We start from the raw sequence: 21613 nt of genomic DNA on the forward strand, positions 1-21613 counted from the left end.
ATTGCAACCCAAATGTCCTTGCCAGTGGGTGGTGTGCTAGACAGTGCTCAGGCCTAGTTTTACAAGAAGCTTTGCCATGTGATGACTTGCATCAGATCTGTTCCTGTCCATGTGCATTGACTTTTACAACCTTTCTGCCTGTCCCTTATTACCACACCACGGGTGATTTACCATGCGTCATATGCGCTTCACACCTAATTGTGCCCAGGCTACCCCAAGTTGATATACGACTGACCTGATGTGCTTGGCACCTAATTGTGGCTGCACATGAGTGGATATGGATTTTCCCGGGCTACCTTGGGTTGGTGTAAGGGCCTAGGCTAGATATTTGTAAAATGTACTTGATATCCCTCCCTCGTGTGAAAGTTAAATTCAATAAAATTAATATAGTTCTACGTTGCTAAAAGGATGCCATTGATATCACTTTATAAGTCAAACTTCTAGGCAATAATAGTTATCTATCATCCCTATAAACTAATGATAATTCCTAAGATAGGAAGACAATATACAATAATAGAAATTTAAAATTTGAAAGCTCTAAATGCAACAGAGATATTAAACCAAAGACTTGCATACTAGCCAATTCTTTCCACTATACACTCCTTGTATGTTGAATGTTGTTGATTATCATTATCCTCTCTTCAGTTGTTATCCTCTCTTCAGGATGCCATTGATATCACTTTATAAGTCAAACTTCTAAGCAATAATAGTTATCTATCATCCCTATAAACTAATGATAATTCCTAAGATAGGAAGACAATATACAATAATAGAAATTTAAAAATTGAAAGCTCTAAATGCAACAGAGATATTAAACCAAAGACTTGCATACTAGCCAATTCTTTCCACTGTACACTCCTTGTATGTTGAATGTTGTTGATTATCATTATCCTCTCTTCAGTTGTTATCCACCCATTTATCAACTCAATGCACATCTTCCAATCCCACCAAGTGTCATCTTCTCTCACTACTATCAACTCCCTTGTATCCAAATCCTTGCACATAAATCCTAACCGAACCTTTCATAATTCTTTGTTGACGACCCTAACAATAGCCATCTGAGAAGTTGATGAGACCTCATCAAACATCACCATGACAATATCTCCTACCTCCAACGATGTTGGCATACAACCAGGCCTTCCACTCTATAATATATCACCAACATTCCGAATCCCCAAAGACCTTTCTGAGTACTCATTGTCTATAAGAACTCTCATTCCCGTTGCTTCATTTATTCGAAGTACACTCAAGTCATTGCCCAAGTTGAAGTACTCTACAGTGGCAAAGACTTGAAGTTCTCCAAGATGTTCATGAGAGAAAAGGCACAAAGTCTTGCAGTCTGTAGAATTGAAGATTCTGAAGTGCTCTGCAATATGACACTATCTGCAACATCATACTTTATCTCATTCGTAAAAATCTTTGAGTGGAACACTTTGTAGCCCACAACTGCAGTCTCCCTCCAATAGGTGCTAACCTCAGCATGCTCCCATGGACTTAGCATCATGACTTTAGGCTTTGATGGACCTATCACCACTCCTTTCTTTTGCATTATGCTTTTACATGGAACTAGAGGCAATGAATCAACATTTTTGAATAGCTCTATTGCTATCTTTTCGGAAGATGCAACTAGCATGCATTTATTGTGCCATTCCTTGCACACAACTGTTGTACTTTCATCGTTGTTTGCAAGTGCCTATAGGTAGTTTCAACAACTTATACATTGCTAGCACATATTGCTCATGTGGTAGCAATCCATCCTTCTCAGTATATAGCTTATTTTGAACTCTAGTGAACAAGATTCTGCTATGATATTGCATGTAGGTCATCTCATTCATATGATTATTTGTACAGATGGAAAGATACCTATAGATACTTCTTTCAAAATCATAACACCATGAACTGTCATGTGATCCATGTCTCAAAACATCATCTAACATCTCAGCATTTCCTATTCAAAGGCAATGAAATGCACATTACAATTTAGTCGAATCTTAAGTAGTAGTATTGACTTAAGAGAGATGAAGTGATGAAATCTTACCTGCAACATGTTCCAAGGGTGATGAATTTGGTCCCTCCGATTCCTCTGTTATTATACACCATGCCAATGGAAGCTTGTGTGTCACTTCTATATCTTTTAGCTTCCATCCTTCACATCTAGTATAGTCATAAAATATATGTGCTATATCTATGAGTAGCATTCCAACAAATTTGAGCACATAAGGTATTTCTTTTATCTTATTCAAGATATATGGAAGACACCACTGTATGAACTTCTGATTTTCTTCAGCCTTATACATTCCATAGTGCTTGGTTATGTTCTTAGGCCATCTGCCTCCACAGATTAGTGTCTTTGGTACAAATCTCAAAACATCTTTCAAAGCAGTATCAATTGCTTTCTTTGTTTCATTACTCCTCCCCTCAAGCATCACTTTGATATACTTCTCAAACAAGTTCAATGCTAGAATGTGCATCACATCATACACTAAGTCACGGCATGGATCAAAACCATACAAGTGATACAATCTCCACAAGCATGATTCTCCAGAAAGACCTGCATTTGTGAGAGTTTTATCCTTTTCTTTCTTTGTTCGTGCTCTCTTTGCTTTTTGCAAGGCTTCAAGCATGTCTTCTGCTTCTCTTTTTGCTGGCAGATACCGTCCTTGATACCTATTCTCACCATAAAAAATGTAGGGTATAGCAGCCCCTTCACTCACCTTTTGTGTAAGCGATCAATCTCTTTTGCACCCACTCTTCCACCATCCTTAAACAGCCCGAGATTGCATTGTGCCGGATGATCCCCGGTCCATAACATAAGAATTCCTCTAAGTAAACATGACTCATCATTCAATTCTTCAAGACATTCAGGAGTTCTCAAGGAAGGATAATTAAATCTAACTCCATCCATCAATGAAGAGCTTTTCAATATCATTGAGAAAAGGAGTAAGAAATGGACCAAGCACATCTCCATGCTTCTTCTCAAGCTCAATCACACTAAAGGGTAAGAAAATAATCAGCAACAGTCCTATTGTTCCTCTCTTGCCTCCATTCAATAGAACCATTTCAATGACACCACTATCTTTTTGAGTTGTGGAGGCTACTTGGAATCCGTCCCAATGACACAATTAAAGCAAAAATTTTGGGATCTCCCTAGAGAAGAAATGCAGAAAGAGGGGAAAAACATTGCTTGAAATTCTCACCTTGATCATTTTCTTCTTGTCTACACCTTGAGCATGAGAATTTGTATTCTCCATCCTCATTGCATCCAATTTCTAGTTCTTTACTTCTCAAAATTTTTGGAAATGTCCGATAAAACCTCCTGCAAGATTCATTTGGACAAGAAAATGACAATTCCCAATATTTCATTGGATTCTCCATCCTCATTGCATCCAATTTCTAGTTCTTTACTTCTCAAAATTTTTGGAAATGTCCGATAAAACCTCCTGCAAGATTCATTTGGACAAGAAAATGACAATTCCCAATATTTCATTGGATTCCAAAAATCTTGTTATTGCCAAACCTTTTGACCATCCCAAAATTCATGTATGGCATCAAGTTGCTCTCCCTCACTCTTAACAAGCCACCATCTTGCTCTTGCTCTCCACATTGCTAGCATTTCATGGCAATATATTCTTGATTGGCACAACAACTGCAATTGGGCTAAGATTGACATGTAGTCAAAATAGATCATGTCTTTTCGTGGAGTTTTACATAGAAGGCATCTTTCACAACATGTCACACAATCTCTCTTCAATCCATGATTTGAGGAGATATTGGCACATACACAATCTAATACCTTGCCCACATAGTTGTCCTCCGTGCTTGGGTCATAAAGTCTGTAAAATAGACCACTTGTTTAGAGAGGCACATCAACATGCCAATGATTCCAACACATTTTGGGAAACACTTGGAGAGCTTTAAGGCATCCTTAAATACATTAGCACAGCCATTTTAACTAGCCTAATTGTTTGCAATGGCCTATTTTAAGGTTTATAATGTATGCTAGAAAAAATGAGGCTTTAATGTGTTGTGAGTCATTTAGTCCTTCCCTTGAAACTTGGACCTCAGCCTGACAACCCTTTATTTTTCATACCCATGGTTGATTAAACTGCATTTGTAGCTCACCCTCCCTTAAATCCCCTTGTTAGGTTGCATTGAAGCCCATCCATGCAATGGTTTTCATTGACAAGTCCTTATTTGCTACACTATTTCGGGGTAGTGTTGTTGCCCACCCTTTCCTATGCAAATCTTCCACCTCTCTAGCTGAATCATTCCCATTTTCTTGTAAGCTTTTAGCAGTTGTTCCATGTTATGTGGCAATTGCTTGCCATTGAGATCTATCTTCCATTTCGAGGGCTTCTCGGCCACTAATGCCAATAGTGATTTCCTCTTCTTTTGGCCAACACATTGTTTGCCCGCGGATGCCCCCACTCCTAAGAAGAGTCTTCGCAACATCTCATCCTGCATTTCTTTTGGAGCCCTGAATTGATCCCACATGCTTTGCATCTCTACAATCCATTGCATGATGTCTTCATTCACATCAATTTTTTTGCTTTGATAAGCTTGTGGATGCTTCAAAAGATTACACTGAAGATTTGTGAGACCTTCATCATTACAATCTCTAAATGACCTGTCATTTACATGATTTCACAACATTCCTCCTCCATTTCAGCCTCTTAAGTTAAAAATCTTCAGATTAGATTTTCATATTTAGAAAAAAAGAAAATAAGGTACACCTTTCGTAATAATCATAGCTTTTGTTTGCTCACTTGAATTATAATTGCGCAACATTTTGTCTTGCTTGAAAAGAGCAAGGACTAATTATTTCTACTAACGTTGACAAAGCATCTACCACAAACAAACAAGAAAAGCAGACAGCTAGGGATTGGATTTATGGTATGGACTCTCTTAATGATGATGGTAGGCCAGCTCATGCATAACCCTCATTCCCAGTTGATATTGCACACTTCAGACCAGAGATACATTTAGTCTCATGTATGGTGATCAGCCCCCCTCTATTAAGCTCTCAGCGTTTGGACAAACCTATGGTATACAACTTGAAGAATAGCCCATACATAGCCCAAGACATTTTGAAGCTCCTCTTTTCTGGATACCCTTAGCTTTGGCAAGCTCAACACAGATGGAACCTTGCCCACAATTTTTATTTTGTGGAGAAGAACCTACCCTTTATATCATATATACATGTTCCCAAGTCAAGTATTGCTTTAGAACAAACCCAAATATGTGACCATTCTGTAGTATACCTAGCCAGGAAAACATTGTGTCTCTAGTATACCCAACTAGAAAACATTATGTTAGTAGCTCCTACAACCATCACTCCATTTGGCATGTTCCATAGGCCTACCAATTCCTTATGCAAAGACTCACTCAACCCAAGATCTCTACAAGTTTGAAATGCCATCATCACTCATCTCATCATACTTTATGGCAAAGCCTAGTGCTAGCTTCTTCTTGTAGTCAAGAACAATCCCTTATATACCCCCCTAACAATATTGAAATCCCCATGACCCCCCACTTGATATTGTTGTCTCTGTGCTAACATAGACTTAGGTAGAACAAAATGTGTGTGTAGAGTCCTCCTCCTCCTCCCTCCTCCTCCCTCCTCCTCCCTTCTCCTCCTCCCTCCTCCTCCCTCCTCTCTCTTCTATCCCCCATGCTCTTACACCTTCTTCCTCTCCCACTCCTATGCTCCCCCTAAACCCTTAGTTCCTCAACCCTTAACCTCCATGATCTACAAGGGAGACGAGTTCTCCACCATGTACTCTACCCTGAACCTTGGAACCTCTTCTAAACTCTAGAACCTCTTTCTAAACCTTAGAACTCCTTCTAAACCTTGGAACCTCCTTCTAACCCTGGAACCTCTTCTAAACCCTGAAACCTCCTTTTAACCCCTGGAACCTCCTTCTAACCCTTAAACTCCTCTTAAACCCTGCAACCCCCAATGAAGACGAAAGCCTTCATTACCTCAACCATGATGATACACGTTCCTTTTACACATGCATGCACTATGTTTACTTACCACACTTAAGCCTACATCTCTTACCGAAATATGACTCGAGGTCCTAAGCTACATGTATACTACAAATGACAACCCTGATATATCTGTAGGTGACAAAAACCCTTGGAATCCTGCATACTAAGAAAACCCTGCTCTTCCTACGGAAGCCGTGGGAAAGAGCCAACATTTGGCACTGCTGTCGGGGAGACTAGCAAGTAAAGAGTAAACATACACAAGTATGTGTAAAAAACAAACTACTTCGAACTTTCATGAACATATCACTCAAGAGCTAGGAGAGCTAAAATTTTTCCAACTCAAGTTAAAAAACATAAAAAAATTTAATAGCTAAAACTCTTCATTATCGGTTTAGGAAAATGCATGTTTTCTAGAAAAACAACACCTTAAGGAATAAATCAAACCATGTGATGGTTGTCAGAGTGTAGAGCTTGAAATTCTGAACATTTCTCCTTTTTACGAAAGCACATTCTAACACAACCACCAAAAGTTATGGGCAATCGATGATTAAGGGTTCTAAATGCCATAACCTAAAAGAAAAATTAAAACCACCTCCCTAGTCAAACTTGGACAATTTCAAAGGTGCGCATGTGTTTGACTAAATCCACAACTCCCCCTCCCCTATAAAAGAGCACCCATCCCTCTCATACTTTTTCTTTCACATCTTGCCTCCATCCTTTTCCCCATTCCGAGCCCTACGCAAGACACTCCTTCCTGTCCATCGACCACCACCCTACTCCCATCCTCACATGGTAAGTTACTTTGAGCCCATCTCGCAGTGATAACCTAGCCATCCACCCACCGTCCATTGGTCCTCAACAATCCCGCTACATCGAGAAAGGCTTGGAGAGTGTTCAGGTGACCATCTCTTCCTCCCTTTGGATTTCCGTCAAAGTTTTTCGTTTTGTGTCAAGTTTTTTCTTTTTTCTTTTTTCCCCCTCCCCCTCCTCCATCTCCCCCTCCACCCTCCCCTCCATCTCCACCACCCCTTTTCCCCCCTCCCTCCCTCCATTCCCCCCCCACCCCCCCTCAATCTCCACTACCTCTTCCCCCCCCCCCCCCCTCTCCCTCCACCACCAGCACCCTTTCTTTCCTCCCCCCAACTCCCCTCCTCTATCTCGACCTCCGCCCCTTCCATCTCCTCCATCCCCCACTCCACCCTCCACCCCCCCTTCCATCTCCTCCACCCCCCCTCCACCACCACCCCCCTCCATCTTCCCCTCCACCACCAACGCCGCCCTCCTCCATCTCCCCCTCCACCCTCCACCCCTTCCATCTCCACCCCCCCCCCTTTTTTCCCCCTCCTCCATCTCCCCCTCCACCCCTCCATCTCCACCACCCCCTGCCCCCCCGTCCATCTCCACCACCCCTTCCCCCCCCCCTTCTCCCTCCACCACCACCCTTTGTTCCCCCCTCCCACCACCCCCCCTCCTCCATCTCCAGCCTCCACCCCCTCCTCTAAAATCTTGATAAGCAACTCATGTATAAATTTAGCTATTCAAACTTCTTCATGAGCATTGGGGATGAAATAAAGTGAAACTTTCCAAAGCAAAAAAACACATTGCCATCAGTGCAAGAATAGTTGGATCTATAGAGAGGAAATATCCAAGTAGGAATTTGTGAGAAGGATATTCAACCAACCATTTGATAGAGGGGAGCAACATGTAAAAGCATCTCCAGTGCTAACACTATTGAGGTCTAGGTGTAAATGATTACACATTGTTACATTATTGTACCTATTTGGAAGAGATGAGAGAGAGGGGGATGAGGAAGAGAGGAGGAGGACGATAGAGGAACAAGAGGAGTGACTAATGCAAGGTAGGGTACTTATTACAAAACTTAAATCCCTTATACATTCCTTAAAATATTTATATTTCATCATCTTCTTGTATACTTAATTCTCACTAACAGTCAGAGTGCCATTCTCATGGTGCAGAATACTGTGTTTCATGGTCATAAAACACATTGAAATTCACTATCACTATTTCAAGAAGCAGTCACATGCATGGGATATAAGCTTGGTCTTCTTCCCTACACAACAAAATGTGGTGTATCTTTTCATCATAGCATTATCTTGTCCAAAGTTTGAGGCTTTTTCCCCACGACTCTTTTCCCCCCCTTCTCTCTCTTTCTCTCTCTCTCTACCCCCTCTCTCTTCTACTCCCCCCCCCTCTCTCTCTCCCCCCCCCTTCTCTCTCTCTCTCTCTCTCTCTCTCTAACCCCCCCTTCTCTCTCTTTCCCCCTGTCTCTCTCTCTACCCCCTCGTCGGCTGCTCCTTCCCTAAAAACTACCTAATAGAATAATTATAGTAGCAAGGGCCTAAGCCCTTACTATAGCTGCCAAGGGCAGCGGCGCCTGTTGACCAGGTAGCGCTCACCCAAGGCGACGCAGCCTGTGATGGCACGCCAATGATGCTCGCCTCGCGCCCCGTCTCCCCGCCAACGCCCCGCGCTGCGCACTCCACCTCCTTCGCCTCCACCCTCCGCCGCCCTCCCTAACTCCTCCACCCTCCCTAACTCCCTCTACCACACCTCTAAAACCCACCCCTCCAGCCGCCACCGCCCCACCGCCATGCAAACCCCCCCCCTCTCGAATTTTTAATTTTTAATTTTAAAAAACACACACCCTAACCTAACCTTAGGTTAGTTTAACCTAGGTTAGGTTAGTTTAACTTGGTTTTGTTTAACCTAGATTAGTTACTAACAGCTAGGTTAACTTAACTAACCTTCAGTTAGTGCCTAACTGTAGTTAATAAAAGTCATTAGGTTAGTTAAACTAACTACATAGTTATAGTAACTGAGGAGGTTATAGGCTAGTTAGACTAACTAGAATTAACTTGGTTCAAACCCCTCAGTTGGACTTAAAGTCCATTCACACCAACCTTAAGACCAAGCCCCTTCCCCCCCCAAAAGGCCAATTTTACCGCTACTTCAACACTTCGTATCGCACCCATTGTTTGGGACCCAAACTAGACCCCATTTGAACCAAAATTTCACACACAAAAACACCACTCTACGGGGCAGTTTTCCAACCCATTGCACACCATTTTGGCATCCCTAGCACTCACTCATTCGTGCCCCCGTGTGGGCCTCATTTCGCACAAATTCTCTCGTATCTGTATGCCGTGACCTTCGATTGATGATCCATCTACACCGCCATATTTTCCTACACACGTAGGATAATCTTAGGTACATTATTAACACGACGGTCCCTACACAAACTAACACCACTCTAACCCTCCAAACAGAACTACATCAACATGTGCACTTACAGCAGAGTCACCCTTAGCAACTCTCGCCCAATCTACATGCAGCTACGCTTTGACCAATGCCTCCAACTCCAACGCTTGCCAAATCTGCATACAACTCCGCTGCAACCACCACCCCTGACAATCCTCTACCCCGAATCCCCCCCTGAAATTCAAGCAATCCCTTTAACTCCTCCACACCACAACATGGCTGGACGCCATCGCGATAATGATGGGGATATCGACCTCGATGCAGAGACTGACAATTTCTTTAATCGAAGAAATAATAACTATCAAGGCAGATGCCCCTTGGGAAAACTGGAACTTCCCAAATATAATGGTATGGGAGATCCAGCCCGATTCCTCCAGCATTTTGATGCTGCATGTTGAGCAAGTGGAGATCAATCCCATGAAACTAAGGTGGCTTGGTTTCCCATGGCTTTAATTGATGAAGCGTCTGAATGGTACCTATACCTTCTGGTGGAAGAGCGAACCACATGGGACCTACTTCAAACAGAATTTAAAAGACGCTTTCAAACAGAGAGGCTACAAGATGATCCCACTCTCCAACTAAGCAAGATCGAACAAGGCCGTCGAGAAGATGTACGCACGTACTTGTGGGTAAGATGAAAAGATTAATCGCCAAATATGATCCACGCCCCGATGCAAAGTACCTCACGGCCTGGTTCATTGCAGGACTAACAAAGAAAATCCGAAAGGATATGAAAAAGATTAGCAGCTATGAAACGTTTAGTGCTGCTCATGCATTAGCCATTGACATCGAGGATGGCATGACTGACTCTAACACTAGCAGTGATGACAGTAGATCTAGTGCATGAGATAAGCACTCGAAAAAGGGCAAATCAAAGTCCACTGCCGAAACATCAAATGAAGATCGCCTAGAGGCCATGACCATGAAGCTGAAAGAAGACATGATGCAGGCCATGTAACAAAAACCTCACTTGTCTCAGCTGCCAACTCAGACATATCCACGGCGAGAAAATGTCTGGTGTCCACATTGCATGGCCAATCATACAGCAAATGAGTGCCCGGTCCTAAGAGCCAGGATCATTGCACAAGCAAATCCACCGCCAAGGTTGTGCCATATCTGCATCGTCGGCGGCCATGATGAAAATAGTTGCATCTTCAACATGCGCAACAACCCGCCTCGACCTCAATAATACCAAGCAGCACCCATGCCAGTATACAAGCAACCGACACTTGCACAAGTGCCCCCAACTCGGAGGCTTAATCCTGTTCCCATTCGGACACAAGTCCCATAACTACTCAAGAATCCGAATCCACGACCATATCCAAGAGAACCAAATCCAGCTCCTCAGGCAGTTCCAATACATCAATTACAAGCCAAGGAAGTAGATTCGTCATTTGAGTATGAAACAGAGTACCCAATGTACTATGTAGAAGGTGCAGAGGGTCTAATTCTAGTTTATGCAAATCAAGTATGTTCCAACACATATCGAGCACCAATCAAGTGCTACGGTTGTGGAGAAAATCATCGGATCACAGAGTGCCCTCATCGTGGTAGCCCCACTACTTTCTAACCACTCTGCAGAGATTGTGGCATAGGACATGCTTGTATGGATTGTACCATGAAAAGTAAAGTCCCACAACAAACAGAGGTTAAGCCTGACGTCCCAATCAGCATCATTGGGGTGGACCATCAAAGTCTGGGTCCGACAAGTGTAATATCACAACTTGTAAATGTAATTACACGCCAACAGAAAGAGGCCACCAAGGACCCTAACATTCCAATCCAACCAAAGCGACTTCTTAAAAAGAAAGCACAAGTGCCTCCACCTCCGCCAAGAAATGAGCAGCCTAGCTCATCCACATCAACTCCCGAGCCTCAAATAAAAGAAGCTCCATACCCAAATGCAAAGGTGGAGAAGGCTCGTTTTCAAGCACTTCAACAATGGGTACAAAAGGAACAAGCTCAATTTGAGGGTGAGAAATAAGCTCAATTTGAGGCTGAGAAACAAGCTCAAGACCCAATCCATGACTTGGCCCCACAAAGAATTGATACTGTACTCGAGCCTCTGTTCCAACAATAGACTCCACAGCATAATGTACTGCCACATCAACTTGAAGGAGCCGCACTCTCTAGCATCCTGAGTTGCCCTATGTTAATTCCCATCGGAATCCTCCTACGGAATTGTCCCAATCTCTGGGAGAGTTTCAAAGGATGGATTGAACTCACAAATCCCCCGCCACCTATGAACAACATCGAAGATATCCCTGTGTAGATGGGTGAGAGAGATGACATATGCAACATTACTATGCCTTTGATCCACAAGGCATATAATGAAGTCCAAGCCATAGTGGATGGTGGAGTAGGTGTAAATGTCCTTTTAAAGGAGCTCTACGAAGAATGGGATCTCCCACCAATGCAAAAGGCTAATTTCAACATATGCCTTGCCGATGCCAAACCCTTGGGAATAGTAAATGGCGTGTCCACAAAAATCGCAGGAGTCCGCTTTTCTATTCAATTCACAATCTTGGATCTCCCCAAAAAATCCTATCAAATCTTACTGGGACGTCCTTGGTTACGGGAAGCATCAGTCCTCCATGACTGGGGAACTAATAGACTAACAATCCAGAATCACGACACTACAGTCAGGGTGAATGTGGGAACAGGAGCTATAAAACCAATTGTGCCTAGAGCATTAAATGACACATCTTCAATGACAATCTCAAGCAAATCAACTCCCTTGCAACAGCATGCCATAGCGGGCGATTTGACAAAGTGTGGATCGTACTAGCCTAATCTATCACTTAATGAGCATAAAGATCATGGAGGATCAAACCAAATATGGAAAGCCATGGGGAGAGTATGAACACTTAATCTATTCCAAATGTGCTATGTTAACAATACATGATAGGCTTCTTATATAGAGAGAGCCTTTAGAATAGTCAAACCATGTGGGATCCTCTCATCCACATCTCTCCTTGTGGATATCCTCAATCCACATCTCCACATCATGTAGTCCACATCCTAGGGTGGCTACTTTAATTCTTTCCTATACCATACCTTAGCCCTTTAATCTATGTGCTCATGGCACCATATCTCAACACCTCCCCTTGGTGCCATGATCCTTTGGCTACTACAAGGTGGCCAGATGTGAGTTACATTCCATCACCTCCCCTTAGTGCATGCATTGCTACTTAAGGTGGTAAAGTGTGGTTTACATGTCAATACCTCCCCTGGGTGCTTTCATTACTACTCTCAGGTGGTCAGGCTTGATTTACAAAACATAGGCAAGGTTGGCAAGGTTTTTGCTTTTCAATGCTTCATGTCAATGGCGTTTGCTTCTTCGCTTGACGTAGCTAGATGCATGATGCTGTGTTCTTCCATGTGCCATGATGCTTTATGTGTGGATGCCATGCTTTGTGCTATGGTCATCTCATGCACTTGTGCTTTCGGCATGCTTTTTACATCGATGTTTGCATTCATGCTTTGCTTTTCCAATTGTTGCAAAGGTCTTACCAATTGATTTTTTTTCAATATTGGCAGTGTCTAATTGCATACAATGATTCTAATTTGATAGATGCGTAGAGCTCAAAAAGATGATCATTTTTCCTTTTTGGAGCGCATGCAAATTCTTCCTAGATTGGAAGTTATGGCTTGTCAAAGATTCCGTGAAGAAGAGGGGGCCTTGATGATGTGGCACAGGGATTCACATGCTGCTTACAAACTGTGCTTAGGTGGCACTGTAGATGATGTGGCATATTAACCAATCCTTATCCTAAACCTAACCATGGTTAATCTTTACCACAGTAACCCTAGTGACTCCACATTCAACCAAGGGTGCTTCTAACTAACCCTATATCCTAACCATGGCTATGTTTGACCTTACTAGAGTCAAGCCTTATCTGCCACATGGCAAACCTGACCAGGTGGACCAACCTATGGTCAACTCTTCACTTAACCCAACCTTATCTTGCCATGTGTCAATTGAGAGAACCTTATGAAAAAAAAAAAATCTGAGGCCATGGCATGACGACGATGACTTTTCTCCTTTGTCGCTCGCTTCTCTTGCTCATCGTCGCTGCAAGAATCTCTCCTTCCAAGCAGGCTACCATGAATAGCTTTCATGGATCCTTCCCTATCGATCTGTCTCACCGTGACTCCTTCATGCATCACCTCCAGCATTTGAATGCTTCATAGCTATTGCAGCAAGCAGCACACTCCAGGCTCTACTTCGAGCTCAATCCCTTGCAACTAGACAGCATGAGCTGTTGCTTCATTTCTCGATTGTTGAGAGAACTCATGAGGAATGTTTTCGACCAGAAAGTTACTGTTGTAGAGCTTGGCTGTTGGGAGCCGTAGATGCACGTAGGAGGCAGTTGGTCGTTCGGATGCAGATGAGAGCTAAGAAAAAACTGCACAAGGACTTCTTGGATGTCTGAGCTTGTGAGCAGCTGGAGAAGAGCGTTGGAGGATTCCGTGAAGGCCGAGAGTGTTGTTTGGCATTTCACAGTCTGTAGAGCCGCTGCTGATCTAAGAAGACATGCTTGATGGAGGCGCTAAAGTGTCGTTGGCCTCTGAGAAGGAGGCTGTTGTAGAGCGTTGCAAAGCCTTGTGATGAGGGAGGAAGCTGTAGAGGAGCTCGCCTGTCGCTACTGGAGAGGCCGCGTGAGCCTGTAGAGCTTGGAGGCACAGTTTGGTGCACGTTGCTGTGGTGGCCGTTGGAGCAGGAGGAGCTTTGGCACTGTGGGCATTAATGGAGCGACTGAACGATGTAGGCTGCCCGTCTTTCATGGCAGAATTTTGGCAAAGTGGAGGCCGTCAAAAGGAGCTTGGAGTTCCAACGTTGGAGGATTGAGAGCTTGAGATGCTGTTGATGGTGCCTTCTTTGCTATCCCGAGCCCATGCCGAGTACTGTTGCTAAAGCTATTATCGATGCCATTAGCCGAGACTAAGGAGCCTTTGCTGGAGAGCCTTTGATGCAGCTATCTGGCTGTCAGTGTTGAACTTTGGCTGATATGGCTTTCGAGGAGCCATGAGTAAGGGGTAGCTTAGTATAAAGCTATATGCACTACCAGCTCTCCGAGCCTGAAGGTCACTGAAAATGGTTAAGTCCTCCTTTGTTGTTGGCTATGCAGACACTTGAGCTTTGAAGACTTGGTTTCAAAATATCTCTCAGAAAAGAAAACTCTCACAATGGAAATGAATCCAAGGATTCTCTCTCAAAACTAGAAGCGAGAAACTCTCGAAACCTAAAACTAATCTCACATTCAGAAACTAATCTAGGAATGGGAGAAATCCTAGTGAACTACTAATGTGCTAAACTAGGAGAGCTAAACCTACGCTCTGATACCATGACAAAGTGTGGATCGTACTAGCCTAATCTATCACTTAATGAGCATAAAGATCATGGAGGATCAAACCAAATATGGAAAGCCATGGGGAGAGTATGAACACTCAATCTATTCCAAATGTGCTATGTTAACAATACATGATAGGCTTCTTATATAGAGAGAGCCTTTAGAATAGTCAAACCATGTGGGATCCTCTCATCCACATCTCTCCTTGTGGATATCCTCAATCCACATCTCCACATCATGTAGTCCACATCCTAGGGTGGCTACTTTAATTCTTTCCTATACCATACCTTAGCCCTTTAATCTATGTGCTCATGGCACCATATCTCAACACGATTCACAAAGCAATGTGAATAACTGGATACAAACATTGGCAACCATTGACAACTGCCATTCATTAGACCCCATCTTCTTGCAGATTGATGCTAAGGTGCTACAAGTAGATCCTCCACTCACACATGAAGAACCAATCGATCTAGAGATGCCATTCTTTATGGCTGACCTCGAGTGGAATAATGAACCTGAAGAAAGTACCCATACCAATGATGACTCAAATTTTCCTTGGGACCTTGAAACAGAGGCTAAGAATGGTGAAATTGAAGATCAAATCTTTCATAATGACTTAGCCATTCTGCATGCCCTAATGGCAGTCGAGCTCCCAAAAGTTGAACCTCTAAAGTTGAATAACAGCAGAAGATCCTGCAAGAAAGCTGGAGGAAATCGTAGAAAAGCCAAGGCCGAACACTTCAATGAATTCGAATGAGTTCAAACAAGGATCGTCGAATTGTACCTTGCAAAGCCAGCTCCCTCAAAAATAGATCCACCGCCTCTAGAGAATGGTCCCCTGAGGGACTGGAAGGAGTATGCACAGCAAATGAACCCTTACTTGGAAACACCTTACAAGTGGAAAAGTTACCCCACAGTTCCCAACGTAAGAAGTTTCGGAAATATAAGCCACATGTGCGGATGAAGCTCGATCAAGAGACTTCAGAAAAAGAAAGTCAAAAAGAGCCTAACAAATTGGTAAATGAAACTATGCCACCCAATACACATGGCACATGTTAAGCTAGTGCTCAGCTAGTGCAACACCATCAGAGGCTGATCTTCGAGAAGTGCTGGAATACTTCAAGAATTACACAAGTGACAGTGCGCTAATAGCAAAGCCAAGACCACTAAGAGAATCTAAAGTTCAAGAAACTGATAGCATTGGAGAAACTCCAATCTATGAGGGACTGGCAAAAACACGCACAATAAACCTCGCCCTTGAAGGGGAGGAAGAAAAACTGGTTTTCATTGGGAAACAGCTTCAACAAGAAGATGAAACCAAACTCAAAGCACTCCTAATGGAATACCGTGACTGCCTAGCATGCATGGTCATACAAAGAGATGAAAGGAATTTCACCAGACATGGTAGTACACACGATACCTATAAGGGAAGGTGCTCACTCTAAGGTATATGGACCTTATCGCACAAATTCTAAGTATGGCACCATGGTTAATGATGAGTTGGAAAAACTTCTAGATGCCAGATTCATCTACGAGATAGAGCACACTGATTGGGTTTCACCCATCATCGTGCCTAAATGCAATAAGAAGCTCAGAATATGCGTAAACTTAAAAAATGTGAATGCCGCCACAATTCGGGATCACTATCCCCTACCCTTAACAGAAACAGTGTTGGAAAAGGTGGCAGGCTCCAAAATATATAGCTTCTTGGATGGCTTCAGTGGCTATAACCAAGTGCAAATTGCTCCTAAAGACCAATCAAAAATAGCATTTGCTACAAAATGGGGTATTTTTGCATATAGAGTCATGCCATTCGGCCTTTGTAATGCCCCGGCCACATTCTAGTGAGTCATGTTCACAGCTTTCAAGTCATTTTTGAATAAGCTTTTACAGGTGTTCTTGGATGATTTGTGCATCCATTCAAACAAAAAAGACCACTTCAAATGTCTTGAAGGTACTAATCAAATGTAGGGAGTATGTCATCTCCCTAAATCCAACAAAATGCCAGTTCATGGTCACCCACGCAGTTGTTTTGGGACACCATCAACATGGGATTGCAACTGACATGGACAAAATCAAAATCATCATGAAATTGCCTCCTCCTACAAATTCCAAATGTGTACAGGTCTTTATGGGACATGCCGGCTATTATAGAAGATTTATATTGTGGTATGCCATGATAGCTAGACCACTTTACAAATTATTAGTGAAATTCTTATGGATCGAAGAGTGCAACCAAGCCTTTGAGTTTTTAAAGTGGCGCCTAATCACAGCACCCATCCTTATATCTCCCAATTGGGATATTGATTTTCATGTTCATACTGATGGATCCAAGTATGCAATTGGGAGTGTGCTTTGTCAACCGGGTGAACATAAGAAAGACTACCCATTCTACTTCGCCAGTCATCGACAACTCAATGATGCAAAGATCAACTATACCACCACAGAAAGAGAAGCCCTAGCAATGGTGTATAGTGTAAATAAATTTTGGTACTATCTACTAGCAAATGATTTTGTCTTCTACATCGACCATCAAGCATTGCTTTATCTTGTGAACCTTCCGTATACAATAGGAAGAATAACCAGATGGCTCCTATTGCTACAAGAATTCAACTTCAAAATAGTGGTCTGCAAAGGTGCCCAACACTACATTTCCGATCACATGTCTCATGTCAAGTCGAGAGAAGAAGCCACTGGAGTAGAAGACGACTTACCAGATGCCACACTATTTCAAATAGATGTTGTTCCAGAGTGGTGTGGAGATATCATTGGGTACTTAATGATAGGAAGACCACCCCCTAAAATGAAAGTAGTAGATGCCAGAAAACTAATTCTAAATGTTGCACCCTATTAACTCATTGTAGGACAACTGTACAAGATGGGCAAGGACCAGGTATTAAGAAGATGTGTAATGCCTCATGAGATCATTCCAATCTTGAGTGAAGTCTATGAAGGCATTGTAGGAGGACACTTCCAAGGGGAAGCCATAGCAAGAAAAGTTCTCCTCGTAGGCTATTGGTGGCCAACACTATGGGTAGATGCCTTTGAATATGTAAAAGGTTGTGATGTATGCCACGGACTACTAAACCACAACACAAAGACTTTAATCCCCTAACAATAGTTGTTGCACAAAAACCATTTGAAAAATGGGGGATTGACTATGTGGGTCCCATCCATCCAACAGCAAAAGGAACACAAGCACGCTACATCATTATGGCCACTGATTACTTTACAAAATGGGCGAAAGCTAAAGCAGTCAGAAAGGTAGATGCCAGAAGCACAACAAGATTCTTATATGAAAATGTGATCACCCGATTCAGATGCCCCATTGAAATTGTGTCGGATAGGGCACACATTTTGTCATTGAGGTAATCCAAGAACTCTTGTTTGGCTTTATGGTGATCCATAGAAAAAGCACACCCTACTACCCCCAAGGGAATGGACAAGCCGAATCCACCAATAAAATAATATGCATTATCCTCACTAAGGTAGTAGAACCACAATGTTTTGATTGGGCAGAGAAATTGAATGCAGCCTTATGGGCATATAGAACCACACTCAAGGTCAGTACAGAGAACTCACTTTTTCAATTGGTGTACGGCCTTGAAGCTGTGGTCCCACTAGAATTTGTAATACCAAGCCTACACATAGCAGTACAGGAACGCATGGGAGACCATGAATCCTTGAAAGAAAGACTCTATCAGTTGGAGAAGCATACAAAGACAAGACTAGTCGCCTACCATGCCATGACAACATAAAAACGCAGAAGAAAGGCATGGTTTGACATAAATCTTAAAGCTAAAGACATCAAGGAAGGTGACTTGGTCGTATTATACAATGCCAAAGTATACAAGGGGAAACTGAAGTATCTAGGTCAAGGACCCTACCAAGTAAGAAAGATGAATCCCATCGGAGCTGTGCTGCTAGAAACATTGGATGGAGCCCAATTCAACACAACAATAAACGGGAGCCGACTGAAGCGCTACTACTTCAACACACAAGCCATCCCCGACAAAAGTGAAGATTTGGGAAACCAAGTCTTCCTTAGGTAGGATTAGATTGTATCATGAGCACTCACTTGCATATGTACGTCTTCGCACATATAGGTAGCATCAATCGATTTTAACCTAGGGCTCAGAAGTGATGCCTGAGTTCTAGCTGCCCTATGAAAATCCTAGCAATAAAAAAAACATATAGTCAGTCCCTACCTAGCTACTAGGTCACATGCACTCACACGCTTTTGCTTAGACACATAGATGATTGCATGAATAATTAATTGCACCACACACTTTCATTCCACACTCTCAAAGCATGTATAAAAATAAGATCTCTCACAAACACACAAAAAGGTCATACCTGCATGCCAACCAATTTAATGATCAATGGTACACCACATGCACATGGATGCAGGTTCAGAAAAGATGCCGCCACTAAAGAGGATGTGCAGAAAGAGCCCACCGCCTCAACCACAAGAACCCCCTCTAGAGTTCGTAGCCATCTACATCCTCTCAACCACGGCGACCATAGGAATTTGTGGTCCAGAGTGATAGCTTCGAAGAGGATTCAATGCATGACCAAGAAGAACAAATGCCACCCCAGTTACCACTGGCCTACACAACCATTGATAGCAAGGCCCAGTCACTGGAACTTGTTTGGCCACCCACATCGACTTATGCTCTTTCCCAAGAAGCAACATCTTACTTAGAGCAAAGGGGTCTAGGTGGTTTGTATGAGAGCCTAAAATCCTTGGAAGACAGTGACCACATACATCAGGGACTTTCTCCATTCTTACCATTCCAGCAATGCAAAGGTTAGCAAGTACAGTACAATCACTGTACATCAAAGCCCAGTAAACATTATCCTTGATAGTATAGTCATTCAAAGGGCTTTCTCACTACTAACACATGGTGCCAAAAATACCCTACACGACCTTCCGATGCAAAGTTTCTCAAAGTACAGTCTCTCCTCACCAAGGGCACACTGCTCCATAGGGATAGCATATTGCTTCGCACAATCCTTAATCATCGCTTCAAGGAAGCAGCACATAAAAAGGTCATCTTCATTGAAGTACAAACTAACACGGTAACATTCATTGATATCAGGCTGTATACATGTTAATCATCAGCTAGATACCATTCATAGTATGCCACTTCAAATAAGAATATATAGAATTATATCAAGTACATTGACACCCATGTATTCAAATCTCAAACGTGCTCTTTAAACTCACTGCTTCCTTGCATTGGTGTGTTGTCATTGGACGTCATGTTACAAGTTACCTTGAAGAACAAGTTGGTAGTATGAAATACATTTTATTAACATAAACCATAATATAATGAAGTTCATCCATTAAAAACCTCATATCATGCTTTGCTCTTGTGAAGATTTCATACCAAATTCTGATGCTCCCATGTCTGATTGATATAAGATTGGTTTGGTGTCTTATAACCACATGAGTTACTAGCACCCTAGTAATACAGCTAAAATTCTCTCTCTCTCTCTCTCTCTCTCTCTCTCTCTCTCTCTCTCTCTAAATCTATGTCCATATTGCATATGTACTCATACAAACATGTGGTACAAATTGAGTGACAAACAATGCTGAAAACCAGAGTCAAGACATTCAGAATACCACTTAATGTGTTGTACATAAAAGTGTGTGAGTTACTATCTTTTCCCCTAAAATAAGAAATTGGACTGATCAAGAAGGCAAAGTACACCACACATACATTCTATACTATTGTGCAAGCTCTAGTATTTTATTTTTGCATGATGCACTCATTTCATGGAATTATTACACACACATGCAAACATTCTCACACAAACTATAAGAATAAACAAGCTGTAATTATATTTACCTTGCTAAAGGCATCACTAGGAGGAGCTGAATCTGTAGCAATGATCCCCGCCTTTCTAGCAAATATAGCGGGTATGCATATGACTTCACCCTGTTTTTGAACAAACAAGAAAATTTCATACAAATGTAGCTGTGTATTTCCATACCAATTTTATCCATCTATTTTTTAGATTGAATTTTAGTTTGAATACTTACAGCAAAAAGTGTATTTGCTAGCCATTGTGTTCCGGGAATAAGAAGTCCAGCCATCCCCAATGTTACCTAAACCACTTCTATATTCCAAGTTTTATAAGGATGCCCACCTCCTTCTCCTCTCAAGATCCCAAGTGCAATAAGAGTTATGCCTTCGTCCATTCCCTTCATAAATTGAAACTCCCACTGAACCAACCTTTTTCTGCATGGTACTTCTAAAAACAATGACCTCATCTGGCACATAATCCTGACCTCCAAACACCTCAACATGTACCACCTTACTTGCATTTTCATCCCCAAGATTCGACCAAGTACTGCAGCACTATCTTCCTTACTTTTTGACTCTCTTTTTGTTGGTTCAAGAGGGGGACTGCGGGTTGTATCATGCAAGCATACCACTTTATCCATTGCTACCATCTTTGAGGAAGAGCTGATATAGTGCTTAAAAGCCTTCACCTTTTCATAAATATCTTCCTTGTTCCAATAACGAGCTCGATCATGAGTGTATAAGGGCTCCAAATCTCCTTTTTTCTCCTTGATTATCTTCTTAATTTCTTCTTTGACTCTTATATTTGTTTTCAAATCAATGCATGCAAACTCAAGCTTTGTTAAACCAGCAACTTCATTATCAAACCACTCTCTTATTCTCTTAAGATTTTGATTGTAAGCATCTTTTTTCCCTCTACTAACATCTCTTAAAAAGGCTCGTCCACTTTTCTCTGTTTTCTTCATCCCCTTGGACTTTGGGAAGACCTTAAGGTAATCATCCTCTATGTCAATACATATCACTCTATTTTCTTGATTCACTTCATCCCTTCCCCCATGCATATTTGTATGTGACATTGCTTTGCAATCAATTTTGCTAACATTATGAACTAACATCTTCTCATCTTCTTGACTCATGAGACACTTTGAACAACACGTCTCTTATTTTGACACA

The 21613-nt window shown here is 42.3% G+C and overlaps 1 pseudogene; it reads right to left on the reverse strand.

The window, feature by feature from the left end:
• Window positions 1-1273: 1273 nt before the first annotated feature.
• LOC147901266 (uncharacterized) lies at window positions 1274-2198 on the reverse strand (annotated as a pseudogene).
• Between the last annotated feature and the right edge of the window lie 19415 nt (window positions 2199-21613).

The sequence above is a fragment of the Dipteris shenzhenensis genome, chromosome 6 (genome assembly GCF_047967505.1).
Source record: "Dipteris shenzhenensis isolate YYH24624 ecotype China chromosome 6, Dip_SZ_1.0, whole genome shotgun sequence".
Taxonomy (NCBI): domain Eukaryota; kingdom Viridiplantae; phylum Streptophyta; class Polypodiopsida; order Gleicheniales; family Dipteridaceae; genus Dipteris; species Dipteris shenzhenensis.